Source organism: Polypterus senegalus, chromosome 5 (assembly GCF_016835505.1).
Source record: "Polypterus senegalus isolate Bchr_013 chromosome 5, ASM1683550v1, whole genome shotgun sequence".
Classification (NCBI taxonomy): domain Eukaryota; kingdom Metazoa; phylum Chordata; class Cladistia; order Polypteriformes; family Polypteridae; genus Polypterus; species Polypterus senegalus.
This window is the reverse complement of record NC_053158.1, coordinates 82449731-82472436: the sequence shown is the minus strand read 5'-3', so window position 1 is coordinate 82472436 and position 22706 is coordinate 82449731. Positions and strand designations below refer to the sequence as shown.

The following is a 22706-nucleotide window of genomic DNA, read 5'->3' as shown; positions in this document are numbered from 1 at the left end:
TTTGGCTGCCTTTCTATGTATAATCCACCAAGACACCCGACCACGGTAGTAGCGAGGTGGGAGGGGGGTGTGTACAAAGTGAAGGAGCATCTAAGAAGACACATGTTTTTTAAAGACTGCTTACTTTATTGTGTTTTAACCTCAGTTGTAAAGGAATGTTTTAAGGATCCCATGGGATACCCCTCGTAAACTGTTTTACACGCTGCATATGGCGATTCACCTCCGTGAGAAACATGCCTCTATTAACAGTCAGCGTGGGTCGGAGCTGCATGTTGCCTCTACGACAGACGAATATAAATGACGCCATTTTTCTGTGTCGCTCGCTGTCTGAGTTGGTGGCCGTGGCTCTGCGCGTTGTCGTCGTATCCAATGGTCTTGCAGTTGGTGGGCGTGGCTCCTTCTGCGCGCCATAGGTGTCTAACTTGTCGGGGGCTTAGTGAATCCACGCCCCTTCCGGCGTGCTTTCCATGGTCGTCTTGCCTTAGTGAATTATATATATAGATTTAATTTCTGTTTCATGCCTACATATCTTGTTAGAAACAAAAAATTAATATTGATTGACCTACTAGCTCATGGGACCTGGTAAAAATATGGTTCTTTCAGATGCTTTTATTTCTTATGTGGCAGAAAAGGCATTTTCATTGATCTTTACTTTTTACACCTTTTTCTGCCACTATTTATTTTTAAACAATGTACTTTAACTAAGTACTTAATGCATACTTGTGTATGTGTGTGTGAGAAAAAGACCAAATCATTTTTTGCTCCATCTCATACTCACTTTGTATCACCCTTTCATGGCTGCACTAACTCTTTCATTAGGATTCAGACTCCTACCCAGCTACTCCCAGACTTGGCATCAGTTGATTATTACTCATAAGCCATCCAGAGGGACACAATATATCTGTAGCAAAAGAGCTCTGATGATTGAGTAGCACCATCGCTGTTAGAAGTGAAATCCAGTGAGAGATAGAAAGAATGATTAGAAAACTTTACCAGGGCAAGATCCAACCTGCAAACGTTGCAATCAAGTTCCAGCCTCACTGGGTCACATGTTCTGGACCTGCACCAAATTAACATCATTCTGGACCAACATTTTTAAATGCTTATCAGACAGCCTTGGCATCACAACCCCTCCTAATCCATTAACAACTGTGTTTGGGCTTAAAGTGGAGAAGGACAAACAAACTGTAATTGCCTTTACTTCACTATTAGCATGTAGACTTATCTTGCTCAACTAGAAGAATCCTAACTCACCTCTTTTAAGTCAGTGGGTAACTGATGATAAATACTATTTGAAACTGGAAAAAATCAAATTCTCACTTAGAGGATCTGTTCAAAACTTTTTCACAACCTGGCAGGATCTAATCAATAACATTTTAGAATAAGCATTTAAATTGAGAAAGCAGGTTATCTCCTCTCTTTTACTCCATTTATCTTATTCATTTATTAATTTATCTATTCACTTATTTTTGCTAGCATAAAGTTTTACACTGCTGGCCTAGCTCTTTCTCAAGGGTGGGCGTTGATTTGTCTTGAACCTTTTTTTTTTTTGTAAAACTTGAGTTGTGTATGGAATGTTATTTGGTTTTAATAAAATCAATAAAATTAAGAAAAAGAAAATGACAGATACACCTTCCCCTGAAAGTAAACAGTGGAGTAAAGATACTAATTTTATGAAACTGCATATTTTATCAAGAATAAAGTTGTAATCAATTCCATGAATTTATCGCCCAAAGGTCAATTTGTCACAGTGGTGAGGTGTCATATGCAACCTTAATCAAATTTGTAAGCATTAAAATGCTGAGTCAATCAAAAAATCAAGGTAGATTTGATTCACCCTTTTAGAACATGCTAAATGTGGACAGGCTTATCCTTAGCAGCACTTTGTGCCATTGTGAAAGAGACGATTATCTTTTGAACAATCTGCAAGGATTATGAAAATGTGAACTTTTAGAACTTCCTTCATCTATATAATGTTCTTATCACCACAAACCCAGCTCACCAAAAAAAGAATACACGTAATACACAAATCCACATGTGAGGCATTGGCATAGTATGCATGCCTAGAAGTGTAAAAAATAAAATGTTCACCTTAACAAGAATAAGTGTAAGAGACGATGAGTTGTCAAACTAACTTAGCTGTCTCTTCAGTGATCATTCAAAGTCAATGCAACAAAAGTGGCAAGTCAAAAATGTCAAGAGACAAATAAGACCAACTGTCTCAATGTTAGAACAGAAAGAGACCTGATCTGCAATCCTCATAGCAAAACCCTTGAGGGCCCTAAACAGAAAGAGATGGAGAGTGTTCACACATCATGGGATACCAATAAATGAATCACGCAATCTTCTTTTATACATTTAGTACTGGACTTAATAGCATGCATATTTAAAAAAAAATCTCTATTGACCACACAAGCATACAAAACAGCATCAAATATGTACAATGAGCAGAGAAATAAAAACACTACAAATACTGAAAAAGGAAAAACTAATTGATAGCAATTGGCCTCTACCTGACAGATCTTAAATATTATGTATCACATAAAGTTATACCAATCAAACAGCTAAAGTATAAAAGTAGAAAGCAGTCAAGCACTGCTTTGACTGGTGACAACAAAATTCAAAAGAAAAATGCTTTCCATGCTGGGCCAAGGTTCTGATGAGTGTTTTAGAAATAAAGAACAGATGGATGACAAAGATGTTAGATGACATACAACTTAAACCAACACCTAAGATCATCACAAGTTATTTGAGCTCAACCAAATCCATCTTTGGCCGAAGCACACCATGATCATATCCTAAAGCCAAAAGATGACAGTCACTGTATCACAGGTAAGAAAGATGTCAACATTTAATTATTTTAGAAATTATTTTATCCTAGCATAATGTGATAACACTTCTGAGATAAAATCAATGCCTTGGGCTTGAGTAGTTGTAGCTAATTAACTCATAATGCTCTTATTGAAATATTCAAATCAGTTTGATAAACATCAAGGCTTACTAGCCTTATGGTTTTCAATCTGAAACAGAAACAGAAAATCCTGATTGACCTCTGGGATGCCATGGTCACAACAAAACTTAAAATCCATTCTGGGCTTGAAAGCTGACAGAATTATCAATAGTTTTTCTTTCTTTCACAAGGAGGCATTTCATTCCATCAGCAGAGAGGAACAGCACAATTTTCACAAAAAAAGGTAAACCTTTTCATGGTCCTCTTTGACTTGACTGAAGATTTTAACTCTTTCCAATCTGGAGAATGCTCTTGAAGTATGAAAATTTTCAAGTGAAAATGTATTAAAACACTTATTCTTTGTAACACGTTTGGATGGTAAACCAGAGCTATAGCTTCACAAACAACTCCATTGACACCATAAGGAACCTAACAAATAAACTTGATACAACCTGGACATTAGCCTCTGGCGTGGAGCTTAGATGTCAGTTGGGTGGCAAGCTATTCAGCCACAAACACTTTCAATTAAAGACAAAGACCACTCCACTGTGACTTTGAGACAGTTTACTGCATAACAATGTTTACTGCATGGAATTTGGTTTTATGAAGTTCATATAAATAAGACATCGATACAAACATACCATATAATGAGAACATTAATCATCATTCATCATTAACCCACAAACAGCCAATATAACAAAAATAGACCACCAAATTATTGCCGGACATACCATATTGGTAAGTACTACTAGTAAATGTCATAGTCCTAGTTTTGACCTACCTAAGCCACTTCCCAGACAGAAGGAGAGTGAACCAATTAAACTCACAATGGGTAATTTGGCTACCAATGATTTCTGAAGCCGTAGTGACTGTAGGTGGCTTATTCTGTTCTTGATGTGTGTTGAAAATCATGTTACATTGAAGAAACAAAAACACTTGTACTTTTTAGTACTAATATGATCACCCTTTATTTATCATCTTCAATTTACTTGACTAGCTTGCTGCGCAGTTTTCCCTCTTATTAGTTTCAAAATCCTTTATTTTACCACTTAAATTTAACAAAGAGAAGTTCCATGTGCAAATTAAAATCAGTCCTGAAGAGGAACAGCTCATACATTTGGATGGTTCTACAAGATGCCACATTAAATATATATCTTTAAAAGAAATACTGAAAAAAATCTATGAGGTGAGACACGAAAATAAGCCGATTGGTAAAATATATATATATATATATATATATATATTTATTGATGAATTACATCATTCTAAACATTGTCAACTTCTATATACTCCCCCTCCCGATCTCTACACAGCTCCATACATGTCTTCCATTGATTGAAACAGTGCTAGAAGTCTTCTTGCTTGAGGCTCTTCAATAGGTTTGCCGTTTCTGTCTTCACTTTATTCATTGAAGAAAAATGTGTTCCCTGCAGATCACTTTTGATTTTCGGGAATAATTAAAAATCACAGAGAGCTAAATCGGGCATATAGGGAGGATGACCGAGGACAGGAATGTTTTTGTCAGTCAAAAATTGCTTTACGGGAAAAGCATTGTGCACGGGAGCGTTGTCTTGTCTCACTGTTTGCTTTTTTCACCCAACATTGTTGTGGCAACTCGTGTAGCAATTATTGGCAAATTCTGACTAGGCTATTCACAGGATGTACCTGGTTGGTGGGTAGTTTGAGGGGGCGTGTAGGAGGGGATATAGTTCTATGATTCACATCTGGCTGACCTGAAGACGGTTTTCCAGGAAAACTCCAAGCCCAGTCTGGTTATTTTTGTGTCTCAACTCGTAATCAAGCACGTTTAGGGTAAGAGATCGATTCCAGTGTATACAACACACAAATTTTATACCATAAATTTGTAATGCAAACCGTTTGGTTAACATAATACATGCAGGAAAAAGGAAATAACATGTATTTTGTTTAAAACAAGGAGATCAACTGAGAAGAGTAGCCACCCCAGTTAAGACATTAAGCCACTGTGGTCCCCATGGACTGATGTTGGAACCTTCTGCATTGTGGTTTACTATTTTAATTAATCCCTAACATAACAGAGCAAAACAACTACTTCACTTAAGTTCTTATCAGATGAGGAAACTAAGCAGAGAGATAAGGCTAAGAGCCATGTTTGCAAATTTAGCCTTGTGGGCTGTTGCACTAGGGTAACCTTGCAGTCTTGTCAATTATCTCATTCCTGTTTCCTTCTAAGAAGGCTTCTGATCAGAACATGACAAAAAGAGACTTTAAGGCATTTTGTATTAAGTACGTATGGGCAACTCACACATCAAATATTAAAAAAAAACAAAATTACGAGGAAATAAATTTTGCATGAACATTTCAGTAGGATTGTCTTTGTCAACACAACTGAGCGACATCCTATTGTTTTTCTTTTTTTGCTACCAATGCAAAGTCTCTATGACTTAACAAGTACAAGACTCTGCACATATTTAACTCATCATTTCAAGTTCCACAGAAACTTCCCAGCACTCCAGACTGATCCTTAAGGGAATGAGGTATTATGCAAATAAAACAAGAAAATCTGGCACAAGACACTGGCAGCTCATAGAGTCTGAGTTCCAGGGGTGAGCAGGTAAACTCTGTGTGTGTGTGTGTGTGTGTGTGTGTGTGTGTTTAAGTACCACACCATAGTGACAGGTCGACAACACTATTAAACAGCAGTGTAAGACTGCTCTACATCTGAGGTCGGAGTTTTCTTGGCAGACAATCATAAGAGATACGCGATCAGCAGCAATGATCAAACTTTATGGGCAGCAAGCCAGACTGAGTGTACATCATAAATAAAACATGACCACAACATGTGTTATGTTTACTACAAAAAAAAGGCAAGGCAATATGAGCTTTAAAAAATAAAGAAGGGACATGAGAGATACAAAATATCCAAACAGAACAACTAGGTTGTGACTGTCCATCTACATTTTATGCTATGCACTGGATTTTAAAATGCAGGGATGCAAATACAGCCCTAAAGTATCTTTAATTTAGAATACATTTCTGCAAGAAAAAGTTGAAGAAGGTAAACCAAAAAACTGTGGTGAAAAATACATTAGCCTACATAAAAAGGCTCAATGAAAATATCTGAAAACAATCCATGTAAACTGGACGTTCTGCAGAAGTAGTGCTTGGGTCGATAAAGAAGTCACAAATGTGAACTGGTAGAAACTGAATGATGAAAATCAAAGGGAAAAAAAGACAAATCCTAAAAACACTGAGAAATATGTAAGCATGGATATCAGTTCAGAGCTAGAGAGGATTTAATGATCAAGCCTCCACTGATTTGTGTGCAGAAGTAAGGAATGTTCAGGCTGATTGCTTTTGCTTTTATGATTTTACAGTCGCAGGGGGAAAATTGATAGCAAGTAATACAGAGGTTTGTAATGCAGAAATAAAATGCACACAACCAACAGTTCTGTCAGTTTGGGATGTCGTGGCCAGCAAAGCGCATCTCCATCAACACGCTGTCCGACAGGAAGAGATGACTGCCTCATTAAAACTGGAAGACAGGACTACCTGCTCCTGTGTGGCACAAATGGGAATATCTTATGTTTTGAGAATTTGGAAGAATAAATTAAAAAAAAAGCCAAATGAAACAATTTGCTTTGGAATTCAACTTAATGGTAAAACTTGTTAAAGGCCTGTGTTTCCCTATTGGTATTTCATATTTTGTCCTTTTTTTCTTAATATACGTTATTAATCCCTGAGGGGAAATTGTCTTTTCGCATGACCTTTGGAGGTCAGAGTGCAGAGGCAACCATTGTATGGCACCCCTGGAGCAATTTTCAGATTAAAGGCCTGGCTCAAGGGTCCATTGGTGAAGGATCCTTTTCTGGCATTAAGGGGACTTGAACTTCACAGAATAGCATAAGGCAACACAGAATAAAGCACAACATAAAACAATAAAAATTTGAATACTGTAAATTTTAAACAAAGAATAACCAAAATACAATTCTGTTTCATTTCAGAGTGAATTAAAAAATGATCACTTTACTTTTTAATTTTCTGATATATACTGTAGCTAGCTTAGATTTACTTAACCTCATTTGCCTAACGTTTGTCCTAATGAAAAATGACATTTATGTGGTGCCTGTATGTCCCAGACTCAGCCAAGTAATTCCCCCTTCTCCCCATTTCAAACCTGCTGTGCTGTAAATCCTGTTACAATGTGATTCATTTTATTTCTGTGAAGCAGACAATTTCATACGAGCAGCTTTAATGGCTGAAGCAGCACATTGTTGCTCACAACACCAGGGACCTAACTTCAATTCCTGGCTCAGTCCCTATTAGTGCAGAACCTGATCATTCTCCCTGTGTCCATTTTGGCTTTTTATCGGCTACCTAATTACCTTTACTTCTTTATCAATATGATACGCATATTCGGCCAACTGGCAACACTAAATTGCACAGGTAGATACAGAGAGTTTGTAGAAGCCATTGGGAAGGGAAAAGAATGTTGATATAGAGCCTGCGGTGGGCTGGCGCCCTGCCCGGGGTTTGCTTCCTGCCTTGCGCCCTGTGTTGGTTGGGATTGGCTCCAGCAGACCCCTGTGGCCGTGTAGTTAGGATATAGCAGGTTGGATAATGGATGGATGGAAGTAATATAGCACGATATGTGGAGTACAAGTCCAAGGATGTTATGCTCAAGCTTTATAATGCACTGGTGAGGCCTCATCTGTGTGCAGTTTTCATCTCTAGGCTACAAAAAGGACATAGCAGCGCAAGTCCAGAGAGCTGACTAGGCCTATTCCTGGACTGCACAGTATGAGTTATGAGGAAAGACTGAAGGTGTTTAATGTTTTCAATTTAATCTGACAGAGATTAATAGTTGATTATGATTATGATATGAAATTATGAAAAGAGTTAACACAGCAGATCTAGGCTGCTACTTTAAAATGAGCTCTTCAACAAAAACACTGAGAAACAAATGAAAACTCATTAAGGATACATTTTGCACAAATATTTTCTTTCCACATAGATTGACAGATACATGGAATACATTTCCCAGTAGTGTGGTCAACAGGAGGACTTTAGGGACCTTCAAATCTGAACCTAGTGTTATTTTTTTAATGTCATAATAGTATACTGAGTTTGTCCGTGCTTGGGGATAGATTTTCTTCACCTACAATGTTTGTTGGCTTCTGCTTCTGCATCCCTGTAGTAGTAGAAGTGCATACAAAAAATTAACGAAATGAGCTTTAAATGACCAAGTTTGGTTTAAACAAATATTTTAACTTAAATACTTTGAGGCAAGAATCAATAAAGCTTAAAATAAAAATGTTATTTTCAATGGTGCAACAATGTTTCAATATCCTTAAATTGTGTTATATTCTTCTCCACACATCCATACCATTTTCATGCCCACTTAACTGAGTAATACGCTTGCTGTAACAAAGTTCTAATAAGAGTTCTGGATTAAATAAGATGAACGTTTAGACAATAGATTCCTTCGAAGAAAATATTTAAACATGCTAGATTTTGCTTCAATGTCCATAATGACTAAAAATGATGCTTTGCCACTTTAAGAGGGGCATTTCTTCCAAAAGATTCCCAATATGCTGAAGCTAAGCTTATAGGGATGCTGGAGCAAGTAACAGAGCAAGAATAGCCTTAGCATCGGTCAAGTCAGACTGAAGCATGACATCAAGTATTCTCAATTAAGCAGAATGAAATGAGAATGGTCACTGGGTTTCACTGAAGGCAATTTAAAAACATCCCAAAAATCCATTTGCTATGTCATTGGCTACTTCCATTTTTTAATTTTCCGAAAGAAGAATTCCAAAAAACAACACAACAAATGCAATAGCAGTAATACAGGGATTCCCAACCTGGAATTCTGCAAGAGGGCGTTTCACGGGATGCAACATTGAGGAATGCTGTGTCACGATTTCCCAAAATTAACTTAGGGTTCGATGTTAACTATATATTGTGGTGCAATCGGTGTTTTGAAGTGTGCCGTCATTTGCATTTCATTTATCAATTAGTGTTCCTGCTCTATGCTATGAAGAGAATCGAGTATTGCATGTGCAACTGTCACCTGTGAATGGGCCACAAACATACACATTCTCGCGGGTAGTGCGTCTATAAAGGCAAATAACTTTTCTTTAGAGTATGGAATTTGGACCTTGCAATGATCTGTACAGTAGGACGTGGTCTGGTACTGATTTCTGTGTAAGTCCTAATTGTGAAACATCACAGATTTCAAGGGTTGATTGACAGTTATGCCTTCAAGGGGACTGAATTGGATGCAACACCTACTGCTTACACTTAGCCCATTTATCCTGATGGAAGTCCTGGCAATTTAAACTGTACAGCTCATCTAATTTTGAACACTTTGAAGTGCAGGAGCTATCACGGAGACAAAGCTCGTCGAATATATTTCATTGCTTAGCGGCACATTGCCATCCGTTGTTACACATGGGCCTCCAATCCCCCAAACCTCTAGATCATTGATCATGCATGTACTTTCCTCCCAGTGTTTGATGTTTTGCGGGATACCCCAATCCCCCAGATCACCAATCGTGTGTTTAAGCTGCACAGGGGAGACATTTACAAGATTATTGAGATTTATAAAGGTAAATTACTTAATTTATATTCAAATGTTTTGCTTATTTTTGAGTCCAGTTTGTTCATCTGCAGTACTGTATGTGATTCAATTTGCAGTTCAAATTTTCGAAACTGGACTTCTTCATCTTCAATTGTGATTATTAGTTTTGTAGGGGGTGTGAATATAAATCATTTTCTAGGGGTGTAGGGCATAGAAAAACCTGGGAACCACTGCAGTACTACTGTTTGGCATGTAACTGAAGAAATTAGCTTTACTTGATACTAATGCTTTGCAAATTATGTTAAAAAAAGCTGACCATTTATAAAAGTGGCTGGTTATAAAAAGCCACAAGCCACCAGGAGCTTAGACTACTGTGAGTTTCTGCTCCTGTAAGCTAAAGTCGTATATTCTTTTTAATGCCTCCTTGAGTGACTTCAGTTATCATTAGCTAAATGGGATGTTAAAAAATAAAGGCTCTGTTTTTTCTGCATTTCTCTCATCCATTCTAATGTTATTAAATTGGCTACTTTACAGTTCTTCTCAATTGATTTTTCTAATAGGTATCTTCAGCTGTCTGTCTCCGTGAATGAATTCATCTCTGTACAGTTTTATTTCCACCAGCACACCATTGAATTACAAACTAGTAGCAGTGAGACTAAAGGGAGACTCCAAAAAGTACGAAAAGGCATTTAAAGAAAACACAGTTTGTTTTGTCAAAATGCCCCACTTTTCCGACAAGCACTTTGGCTGTGTTTATGGGTGCATATTTCAGAGTTATTGTAAAAACAAGGCTTAAAGAAAAATAAATTCATACAACAATAAGGACTAATAAAATTGAACGCTTACAGACTTCACAAGCATGCTGGATTAGGTTTCAGCTGAACAAGTACATAAGCCAAACATTTTTTCTCTCATTTTGTCTTTCTGATTTCCTGTGTTTTTTAATGGATTAACAGTTAAAATAGAGACCAAGCTATATGGAAGAATAGCTGTAGTCAATCAATTATGTGAAAATAATCAGCTCTAATTAGCAGTTAGATTTTCTACTTAAATGAATACAGGTAATTTGGAATTGTAACTTGTATTCTTGGGTGGCACGGTGGCGCAGTGGTAGTGTTGCTGCCAAGCAGTAAGGAGACCTGGGTTCGCTTGCCAGGTCATCCCTCTGTGGAGTTTGCATGTTCTCCATGTCTGCGTAGGTTTCCTCCCACAATCCAAAGACACGCAGGTTAGGTGCATTGGTGATTCTAAATTGTCCCTGGTGTGTGTCCTGCGGTGGGCTGGCACCCTGCCCGGGGTTTGTTCCTGCCCTGTGCTGGCTGGGATTGGCTCCAGCAGACACCCGTGACCCTGTGTTAGGATATAGCAGGTTGGACAATGAATGAATGACTGACTGACTTGTATTCTGTTATCAGGAACTTACTGAGAAGTCAAGCAAAATGACACCTTTTATTGGCTAACTAAACAGATTACAATATGCAAGCATATTGTAATCTTTTTAGTTAGCCAATAAAAGGTGTCATTTTACTTGACTTCTCACTACATTCATAATTATGGCGTTATTTCAGTGCCACTATTCTGAGCGCGTAAAATATTGCAAGTGCAAGTGTTGCATTTTGAGGAGAAATTTATTTTGAGCGTACAAAAGCTGAATTTGAGTGAACAAAATTCATTGCTGCGTGCAAAAAATGTATTTCAGTGTTTGCACTTATCCATATACACACACACAATAGCACCCCTCTCGCTCAGTTTTTCATTTAAGCGCTTGCGCAATGTGTTGCTTGCGCTCACAACATTCTCTGCTGCAAGCTCAACTCTCTGTACACGTTATAAGTGTGCCACAAAACCAACCAATCACAGACTTGGTTTCAAAAATTCTGATTGGCTCTTACGGTCTCCAATCAGCTCGCTAGCTGCTGCATTCCGGAAACAGTCCGAAATGTAGCTAAATCCAGCTAAACTCAATTAAACCCCAATTTGCGGATAATATCTTTAATTATTTTATTTTAAAATATATTATTTGTTAAGACTATCGTTGGTGTAGTATAATGTAGTTGCATTATACAACCATGCCAACTGACTCTCCAAATTATATTTGAGTAGCTCTCTTTTATGTCGTCGAATACTGAACAGCAGCTGATTGAAAACCGTAAGAGCCAATCAGAATTTTTGAAACCAAGTCTGTGATTGGTTGGTTTTGTGGCACACTTATAACGGTGTACAGAGAGTTGAGCGCTCGCAGCAGAGAATGTTGTGAGCGCTAGCAACACATTGCAGCAAGCGCAAATGAAAAAACTGAGCGAGAGGGGGTGCTATTGTGTGTGTGTATATGGATAAGCGCAAACACTGAAATACATTTTTTGCACGCAGCAATGAATTTTGTTCACTCAAATTCAGCTTTTGTACGCTCAAAATAAATTTCTCCTCAAAATGCAACACTTGCACTTGCAATATTTTTTTACGTGCGCTCAGAATAGTGGCACTGAAATAACGCCATACATAATGGCTAACACAGTACAACACCCTAGTTTATCAGGAAGTGAAATAGAAAAGTAAGACTGTAATCAAAACAACAAGGCTACAGAGTCACAGTAACATGTCAGTGCTACCACAACTCACTTGGATGGTGCCAATTACTCTTTTAATCACATCTCAGTCTGATTTCAGTATGCCTGCTATGTAGCATTCACATCATAGTGTTTGTGCTTTATAACAATACGTACTCATGCCTGATTTAGTAATAAACTCAGAAACACACATACACACACACACTTATATATGTGTATTATATATACTGAATTTGATATTACACATACATTACATACAGTATGTAACATACAGTACATTTACACCGACAGTTATAGGTCCCCTCCCTCCTATATATATATATATTGATAATACCATGCCATTAGAAGCTACATTCTTCAAGCTAGGGAACACAAACAGCATTTAAATAAAATTACAGAATTTGTGGGGTTTTTTTTGCCTTTTATCAAAGAAGACTTTGCTATTAAAAATAAAATTGTGTCTGGATTAATAGGATTTCAATGTGGTGGAAGAAAGAGAACTAAAATTAGCCAGTAAGAATCAAGTTAATGCCTGAAAGTGGTAAAATATTAATTTATAATGCCATTAAAAAAGAAAGTCTTTAGAAATAAACAAAATATTTTTTCTCTTAAAAAAACACTTTTTGTATTGTTGGTTTCAAAGATTCATTCCGAGAAACCAAGTATAAAAAAAATGAATAAGGCTCTAAACAATTTCTAAATCAAATACTCTCGACACAGTACTTCACTCTTAGCCTGTCACACAAATCACTTACATTTCTTGAGAATTGAGACCTTCAAACAATTTAATTAAATTTCTAAAGCTAATTAAAAAAGAGGAGTCATCTCTGAGAAAGTTATATTTGATCACTTACCTTGGGGAAAGGAAACCTCGACAAGCAATCAAAAGATCTCGGAAGAGCACGTCGGTTTACATTAAAATCACAGTGTGGCAAGTTGCTCAGACTGAGGAATGAGGTAGCATCCCGCTTTGAAACGATAATGCCCAGCTTCTGGATTTTTCCCGTGCACTGACTCTATGCTCCTTTGTATCTGAACTCAAATGCCAAATGAGGAGCAGAAGGGAGAAGTCTGCAGTCAGAGTGGAGCAAATTGGTGGTGTAACAAAGTGTAAGGCAATAGACAAGAGGAAGTTCGTTTATCTTAAGTCATGCAGTTTCTTGGCAACGTATACTGACCTCACCATACATCACAAAATAATGGCTGCTTGTGCAATGGATCACTTCTAATAGTATGCAGAGGTTAATGAGTCACCATGCAGACTGATTACAATTTGACACTTCTGCTGAGCCAAGGCAAGCAATTTAGATAACCAAAAAAGAAAAAATGTAGAATGCTTCCCTTTCAGCTGCTGATAAATTAATGTAAAAAAACCCTAAAATTACTGTGAGCTAAAAAACATACTGTTTTTATCAGAGTGAGTGGAATAGGTGGTTTTTTTTCAGATAAAAAAACCTCAGATTAAACTATTAAAGACACTGACACTGAATTTCCACCAATTTTATAATATATGTATTGGACAAAATTCCTTAAAAAATACACTCCCTTGAGATAGCATTCCTCAGCAAATCTGCTTTAGGTTAGATTGAAACCGACGGAAATTGGGCATACTTGCAACAGATTAATTTTACAATGAGATGCCTGTGGTTCACAGGACTATGTTAGCATTAAGCATCTTCTCTTTAAAAGGGCATAACACCCAGTCTTTTTGAAAATGGCTTACTTTCAATATTTCACAATCATTGAATGTTTTCCATTTACAGGCCCCTAAATAGTTTGACCAGTTCTAAATAAACCAGGACACATCTGTCTGAACAATGCAAATGTACATCATAATGTCTTTTTCACTTAAATCTTTATTTTTCTCTTCGGCTTTCCCCTGTAAGTGTCATCACATGGTGCTGCAGGAGGAGGAGGAAGGCAAGTCCAGCGGTCACCTTAAGTCATTATCATGTCTTCTGCCTGATCACATATTTGACCATGGCACATCTGCTTTTTCTCCATCTACTTTGTAGTCATCAAAGACATGTTGGTGATCATTTCCTTCACTACTTAAAAATGCTGCTGACTTTCATTCATTCTTTACTTTTTGATCCTCCCTCCGGGGTTTTTCACATTTTTGCTTAGCCATACTGTATACTAAACCTCTGTATCTAGATATACCTTTTTGAGCGTTTAGACAGCTTTAACTTCAGCCATACTCGTTTCAGACCGTTTTCTACCTTGTCGTGTCTCTGCATTCTCCTGTAGCTCCCAGTCTGGAATCCACCTAAAACTCACTAGCTTAGCACGTCTTGCTTGACTAGCACTGAAAAGTTGTGAGGACTTATTTAGCTTAGATATGGAGCTGCACATGATGGTGTAATATCAAAATGAAAAACTGAGGTCACTTTCATGTAGGATTTGAACAGTGATGAGGTTATAATATGTTAGTGGGATCAAAGATAAGCTGGACAACTGGAACACAATGCATGTGTTATTGAAAAGTGAATGGAATTCAATTTTTCTTTGTTTAGCTATGATCTAATTTTTTATTGGAAATAACCAGTACATTAGAATTCAATGAGGAGGCAGACTTTTAGTGTGATTTTTTTTAGTGAAGATGCTCAAATGTTAAAATGGTTCATTGTAAGGTTTATGTTGTAAGGTAACCTATCACAGCGCTATTGAGAAATTTAATTTCAATTCACCCACTAATTTAAAGAGGTCAGAAGAGAAAGGAGAGGAGAGGGAGAAAAGCAGCATTACTAAATCTTACAAGGAAAATGAAGTGTGGACAGAACAAGAAGAGTAAATCAGAGGTTAAGGTTTTCTCTATGAGACTATAAGTGCTAATTGATCATTTGATCATTCACTTCATGTCTTTTGCACAAACTTTAAAAAGTCGGGCTAATAAAACTAGCTTCTCAAAAAAGCCACTTCTCCAAAAAAAAAAAAGTCAGCTTAAATTCACTTGGCAACTCCACTAACATGTCTGTTCTGCACCCTCCCTTTTATGGACAACTTGTGTGAGGTGGGAGAAGTCTAAACAAAGTCGCAAACTCAAAACATTTTAAAAAGAGAGACTGAACTCAAATTCACATTTCTATAGACATTACAGTTAGATAAATGTAACAACTGGACCTTTTGGAAAAAAAAAACAAGTTTTAGCATGGTGATTTTTTTACCCTACCTGTAAGAGCCAGTCTTAGGAAATTAAAGCTTAAAGTTAAATTCAAATAAGTCTTTACTTAATTTGAATCAAATGTAATTTCCGCATAGCTATCAATTATTTTATAGCCTTTTACCCCTTATAAGTTAACGAGAAATAGAACCTTCTTGGCTACAATATACCTGTACTGTAATATAGAGTGTTAATTAAGTCAGTTAGAAATCGTCTCATTGCTAGCATAGACAGTTAGACACATCTGCAGTTTGCAAATGGCATACACTGGCATACAATTTTCTGACCATTTAGAAGTGGTTCGACTGTATGACCAAACTTGAGAAATGAAACAGAATTTCCTTTAAACAAGAAATTATCTTAATTTTGCAATATTAATCTTTTCTTTATTTTTTGTGTGAACCATTTTGCTTTGAACTTTTACAAAAAATTTTAAAACGAAGATATGATTTGGTCTGTGGAATTGTTTTGCTACATGTCACATTTTTGCCAGAATCCTATGAAGCAAACAAAAAGCTGTAGAACTTTGGTAATTTTGAATAAAAGCAGCAACAGTACCATTGTAGAGTAAAGTTCATATTTTCATTGTTGGTAAAAAAAAATCAAGTTTTATGTTCACAAAGGATAGTGCAAGTCATTCAGACTCCTAAGTGTGCAAAGTCAGTGATCAGACTTAGTGAGAAAATTAAGGACTTAGATAAACTTCATGCCAGAATGTCAGCAACTGCTAGAGGCCTTGAGGCTGCCGATCCCATCATCGAAGTTAAACATCAATTCGCCTCTTCGATTTTTCCACACTCTGAGGCCCTTCAGTATCTTTAGAGGCACACAAAGCAAGCATCGCAGATGGATTATTTCAAGCCATTGTGTTCTTCATGATCTGCAACGGTATACACCAGCCATGAAAGACAGAATGTCAAGGGTGGTGTCAAGACAACGTCAGTCTCAGCCAGTCAGTCGGTCTCTTCTGACAGGAGCAACTAAATTTTCTTTTTATTGGGATTGTGCACTACATTTTATGGATTATTTCATGGCTACTGTGCTATGCAAAGTGTATATTATTAGAAATAATTTGTTATAAAGACTTCTATGCAGAAAAGTGCATTTTGAGCAATCTAGCAAAAAATCACAGCTTTTGATGATCACAGGAATCTAATCCCCAATTTTTAATGCATTAACATTCGCTCTTTGATTTTCACACAGTTTTCTAGCAACCATACCCCGCCAAAAAATCAAGGATTAACTATCAATCTTTGATTTATAAAGATTCTTTACTGCCTTTTTTTGTGCACAAGCCGGAGGTTGACGGTTACCCTCCTCCTTGTGGTGCTTTCCTTGTATATTTTGAGATTTTTAGTGTTGTTTTGACAGCTTCCCATTTTTGGTGCTTACTCTAATTGAAGCCACTGGTGAGCATCTGCTAGGCAGAACCGTTAGATTTCTGACCTTCATCCTAGCTGTTTTTGGAGGCCTCACCTATTTTGCCTTTTATGAAACTTCATTTCATAAAAGCAGTCAAAAATAAAGGCATAAACATTTAAAAAACCAGAAAGTGGAATACAGCAAAGAATGAATGCACACCTGGTTTGGGTTAAATCTAATTAAGGGCAACCAGTATGTGCAACACACAACGGTTATACTCTTGATCCAGAAATGTTATGCACCACACACTTCTGGTTGACCTTGCCAAGCAACCATTGAAACCATCCTGAAATGCTCCTCAAAATCGTGGCATTCATAAAGAAAACAAAATGGCATCACAGAACACAACCTGTTTTCAACATTGTTCAAAACATATCAGCCACCAAAATAAATGTGACCATGAGATTTCTTGATATAAGAAGGTGAAAATATATTTTTTTAGGACAAGGACAAAACCTTGATCACAATAATCACTGCAATTGAAAACTCATCTGCATGACATTTGGTCATGTGACAGTTCCACACAGCAACACAAATATAAAAATATATAAAATAAAGAAAATTATATGCATAACAATATGTTAATATAACAAAGGGTACAGAGTTGAAAGAACTGAGTACTACACAGCAGCCTGACATCCTGGCATTTCCACCTACAGTCAAAAAGACATTAGCCAATCAAAGGAGTCATAATAACATTCAGGGCCCAACTTTTGTCCAGTCCCACTAACGACTAAACATCTTTTGTGATAAAACCCTGAAGAAGATACTACATGTCCATTGGCCCTGCACTACAATTCAAACAGCCCCACAACCACAACAATTATTACATGGGGTTTCTTGTGGTCCCACAACTTTTTTAACAACTATTGTGAAAAAGTCAAACATGAGGTAGGCAGCCTGTCCACAGTCTGTGACACATGCCTGGTTACATTTTATAACTCTTTCTAGTACCTTGATCTAGCTGCTTGGGCAAGCCTAGATGTTATCAGGTTTTATTGATAAGGTTATTTAACAGACCTTCTGTAAGACACACCCTATAATCTTGTAAACAAACTCACCTTTAACTGATAAGGGACATATTTTGTAATTCAATTGATCAAAGTGTAATATTGCCATTTTGTCTGAGGGGTCTACATGCAGAACATGTCATAGATCAACTTGGGCTGTACTATAAAAAGCATCCTGTGACATTAACAAAATGGGTTTCATATATTCATAGTATATGTATCCCCCAGCAGCTCTTTTTATTATTTTTGATAAAATAGCTCTACATTCTCTCATCTAAACTAAGATTGAAGCATTTTTCTTTTACATTATATTAAGTCCGTACTCATAGACTGGCAACAGGTCAGACAACTTGTAGGCTAAAAAAAATCAAAATTAGAAAAGAATAACTTCTAAATTAAAATATCTTATCTTATATATAAACGTCTACGCATGGAAGTGTGTGTGTGTCTGTCCGGCCCGGAAGTGAGAAGTGGAGTCGGGGTAAGAGCTCAGCCTCCGAGGAAACAGAAAACCTACATAGCTACTAATAACACAAGCATGTCAGCAAAACGAAACCTCAGAAGAAAGACAAAGTCGCTTAGCCGCTAACATCGGCAAAACGGTATCCCTTTTACTTTTCCTCCCTCTGCTAATGCACAAATGATGTGAGCATGTCGGCAAAACAAATCCTCCTACAAGAGAGATGCCCAGAGTAGTTCCTTTCAATTACCTGACAGCTCTATATTTCAATTTTTTTTTCTGACAATTTCAATTGTTTCTAGGACCCCATGCTTTTTACAATACGGGCTTACACAGCTTGTGGTCAAAATGGTAGTTTAATTATTTACGAAAATGTAACACTCTGTTTTATATGTATCCGTTTTAGATTTATCTGCTCAGTGTATCACATTTAACAAAATTCTTATTGCCCACTCATTTAATTCATAGAAAATAACAAGAGGACACAAAAAACAGTGGAAAGGTTAGCTCAAACATGGAATGTTTGACTACACCACCACACATTTGCTTAGGATTGTTATTTCCTTATTAGTATTTTTTATGATTAATACTGTCTTTGTTTGCCTGCATGCTCATTCTGAATTGAACTTCAGGGCCACCACACATCCATTGTAAGATCTTGTGTACACAAATTAGATGATTTAAAACAGCCACATGCAGCTATCTTGAAAGGAAAGTGTATTCATGGCATACTCAGATCTGTAGCCATTTCTAGATATAAGCCAGTTAAACAGCCTCTGTCAGTGATATGCCCCCAACTAGATTGCTGAGTTGGGATGGGGAGACTCAAAACAGACATACTGCTTGGGGTCCAAAAAAAATTAGTAATGGGCCGGTCTGTAGGCAAAGATGAATAAGAGAAACATAAGAGAGACAAAAGTAAAGATCAGCTACACAGAGACGAGGAAAACTGCACATAATATTTTAGATGTGGCCTCACAAGTGTGTTGTAGAGCTTACAGTAAGTGCAACATCCGTTGATTTGTACTTACATACATAGTCCAATATCCCTTTAGCCCTTTGAATCTGTACTGCACTCTCTTGTAGTAGACAGCAATAAATCTCCACTTGGTAGTCCTCAAGTCCTTCTAGGTAATTCTTCCAAACTTCTTGTAATCATGTCCATAATGCTTACTTCATATGTTTAATACTGTATGCTAATTTATAATAAACCCAATGCACATTGGTTAAAGTTGTGGTCCCACAGCTCCCAGCAAATGGCTTACTGTCTTTCTGGAGTCTCTGCATTCTTCCCAGGTAATCCAGTTTTCCTCCCAAATTACAAAAACATGCATGTCAGATTAACTTGTCACTCTAATGGTTATGACACATTAAATTAATTTCCCAGCAATTTTTAGATTCATTTACATTATCTTAACAAGTCAGAGGTAGTCGGTGGCCCAGTCCCATGAAGTCTATCACATAATGCGACATACCCAGTGATTCACGCCATCTATTCTGTGATTCCCTCTGATAAAATCAAAAAGGTTTGACTTTCTCTTTACTCGTAGGAGTTATTTTGGTGAGCATGAGAGCTGACAGCCATTGAATGCTCATCTGGAAGTGCAGTTCATATAATGTAGCAATAAGGAAGCTGTTTTGGATCACACTGTACTGTATGAGGTCTCATACTTTATGTACCTGACAGCCTGGACAGATGAAAGTAAGGGCAGGAACTTGCCGTAGCTGTTGTGGACGCTAGAGGGCACTGTTACTCCTCAAACCCAACAAACAGACACTGAGGACACAGGGTAAAAGCACCAAGAGCGTATTTGTTTCTTTTTAAACTCTTCACAGTGCTTTCTAGCACCACAACCACAAGTAAACAGGCGATCAACCACTCTTATTCTTTCTTTTCTCTTTCTATTTCTTCTCTCCTCCACACCTCTCAGCAAGCATTGTCCACCTCCTCACGACTCAGGCTCACTGGCTGGGTTCACGGCAGTCTTTTATATACTGTTTAACCCACAAGTGTTTCGGCTCTTCCTGCCACAAGTACTTCTGGGTCAGGCAGATAATTTATGTCTCCCAGTTCATCCACAGCACCCCCTGGTGGCACTCATGGCACCCAACAAGGCTGAGATAAAGAACCCCAAGTCCCATGGTGCCTTGTGAGAATACGGGGTACCGATGTAAAGCAGGGAAGCTGCCCTCTAACATCTTGGGATAGGCAGTGTCCTAAAAAAGCTGCCTTCTCCCATCCTTCCATATCCGGGGCATCCCAGCCAGATTGAGCTGCCAGCCATCTGTTACACTGTTAACCTTTTATTGTGTGGGCTCCTTCAGGCAGCACATTATTGACAGTCATGAAAAGGGGAGCACACGATCATGCTGAAAGATCAGCACTAGGTTGATAAATGTGACATAGCCAGTGATTTCCAGTCATTTAAATTGACATGGGCTGGCAACGAGATCGGCAAGTACAGTTGTCAAGTCTGACATACTCCACAACTACAGTAGAAGTAATGTGACATTAAACTGGTGTATTATGTGTGAGTGTCAGGAGTTTCCCCTTGGGTTCAATTTCACCAGGGCCAGCTCTGGCTCTCCAGCGATTAAGAGGAATAAGTACATCAGAGAATGGTTTTTGATACATTCAAAATCACCTGTCACTTATCTGTCCAAGTCTGAAGTTTGCCCAGGTCTATCTGTCTTATGGTGTCTACGTTAATACCTACTTTAGTGTCACCTAAAAACTTCACCAGATTCATTCCTTATATTTTTATCAGGATCATTTATATAAATTCACACAGTAGAGGACATTGATCCCTGAAGGATTCCACCTTCAGCTTCATTTATTTTCAAAAATGAGCCCTGTCAGTCAACCATAAAAATCAATTATAAACCACAGATCAATATTTTCTGTAGCTATTAAATGACTTTCCATTTTTACTAGTAAAAAAATGTGAAAATGATAAAATAACAGTATTTGCAATTGTCTCTTTATATTTGTGTTCCGTACTATAGCAGTGTTTCCCAACCCTTTTTTCAGTAGTGGCACACTTTTTGCAACCGAAATCACCCCAAGGCTCACCACCATCTTACTAACCACAAATGCATACACATTACATCTCATACATGTGCTCCACTGCCCAAAGGGACGGGACTACTGGAGGAGCCAGTAAAAAAGCAGATTCCAGATGAGCGTTCGCAGCCCCTGTGTTTAGTGTGCACTTTGGTGGCTTTTCAAGTTGCTTTGCACTCTCTGCCCCAGAGGTTAACTAGTATGTCAACTCTCTACCAGCACTATAAGGCTCGTTGGCGACCATACACCCAGGGCAGATGAACTTTAGCAGCCTGGAGATACATCAGAAGTGCTGTGTCTGCACCATACCGATCACGGAGGTGCCTTTATGCCAGTTTCTCCAGGTTGACCTGTCCTCCTCAGGCATGTCTCAACCACAAGTGGATCTCATCCCTCTCAGGTTCAGACCTAAGTGTGTTACACTATTATTTCCATGGCACATCAGGATAACTCTCACGGCGCACCACTATGCTGTGGCACACTGGTTGAAAAACACTGTACTATGGTTATTAAAGCATTTCACCTTCGCTTTGACCATCTGCTCAGAGATAAAATAGAGAAGCAAACTCATACACCTGCTTTCACTGCAGGATCTAGGGTGGGCGTCCAAAGTCAAGTCTGATCACGAGGCACTTCAATGCACTTCCTCCTTAGTCTGACACTTCAGCTCAACACTCAGGGTCAGTGGCTGCAAAAATATTTAGGCCCCTGTAAGAAAAGGGTCTTCTCATACAGTGACCACATGCTGATATTTTGCACTTCTGCCTGAGCAGCAATCAAATCTTAGGCTAGTTAGTAGTGATCAAGGACATCCAAAAGTACAGAAAAGTCTTTGCCATCATTCATAGAGATGTTAGAATTAAAAAAAAAAGAAAAGTAACAAGTTAGTGGAATACAAGACAACTGCCATCTTGTATGTCTTCCTAAAGCCTTTTTCTCTTTAATAAATCAATCTTATGTGCTTTACATAATAGATGCTATAAATAGAATAAATAGTTGGAGCATAGATAGTTTAACCAAATAACACTGTGATATTTTTATTGGAGCTCCTAACACACTAACCTGCCAAATCAAAGTCGCCTTCCCAATCCATTTACTTGCATGGTAAAGTCAAAGCTCTGCTAGGAGTTGGGCTTTAGTTTTCTGTTACTATTTCAATATTTGGGAAACTCCCTCCCTCTGGTAAGCAGGCCTTTGGGACTCTACACATGAAATCATTTCAAAACACAGTATGAGTATGACTTATTTTTTTCTTGCTAAACCTCACTGATAATGTAATTAACAAATGCTATTCACAGATAATGAGCACATGTATACAGTGAGGGGCAGTGACAATGAACTACTATGCAAAACAAATGGAAGAAAAGTAAGTTACACTTAAACATATTGCTTGTGGTATGACAAATAAATTGAATCTGGCTAGCTATGTAAGATTTTGAGATGAGCATTGTGGGATGACAGATCAGCTAGGATTTCATCGACTAAACAGATGGAACAATACAAGATTA

The 22706-nt window shown here is 37.7% G+C and overlaps 1 protein-coding gene across 3 annotated transcripts in view; it reads right to left on the bottom strand.

Annotated features, from left to right (window-relative positions):
* The window catches only part of LOC120530410 (brain acid soluble protein 1 homolog), a 158712-nt gene that overhangs the window by 48350 nt on the left and 87656 nt on the right, over positions 1-22706 (bottom strand). The window contains exon 1 of one of the 3 annotated variants that reach the window (XM_039754895.1): positions 12934-13113. The exons of the other annotated variants lie outside the window; for them this stretch is intronic. The gene's annotated coding sequence lies outside the window, so the exon portion shown is untranslated. Of the gene's footprint in view, positions 1-12933; positions 13114-22706 lie in introns of those variants that run through there. 3 annotated transcript variants of the gene reach the window in all.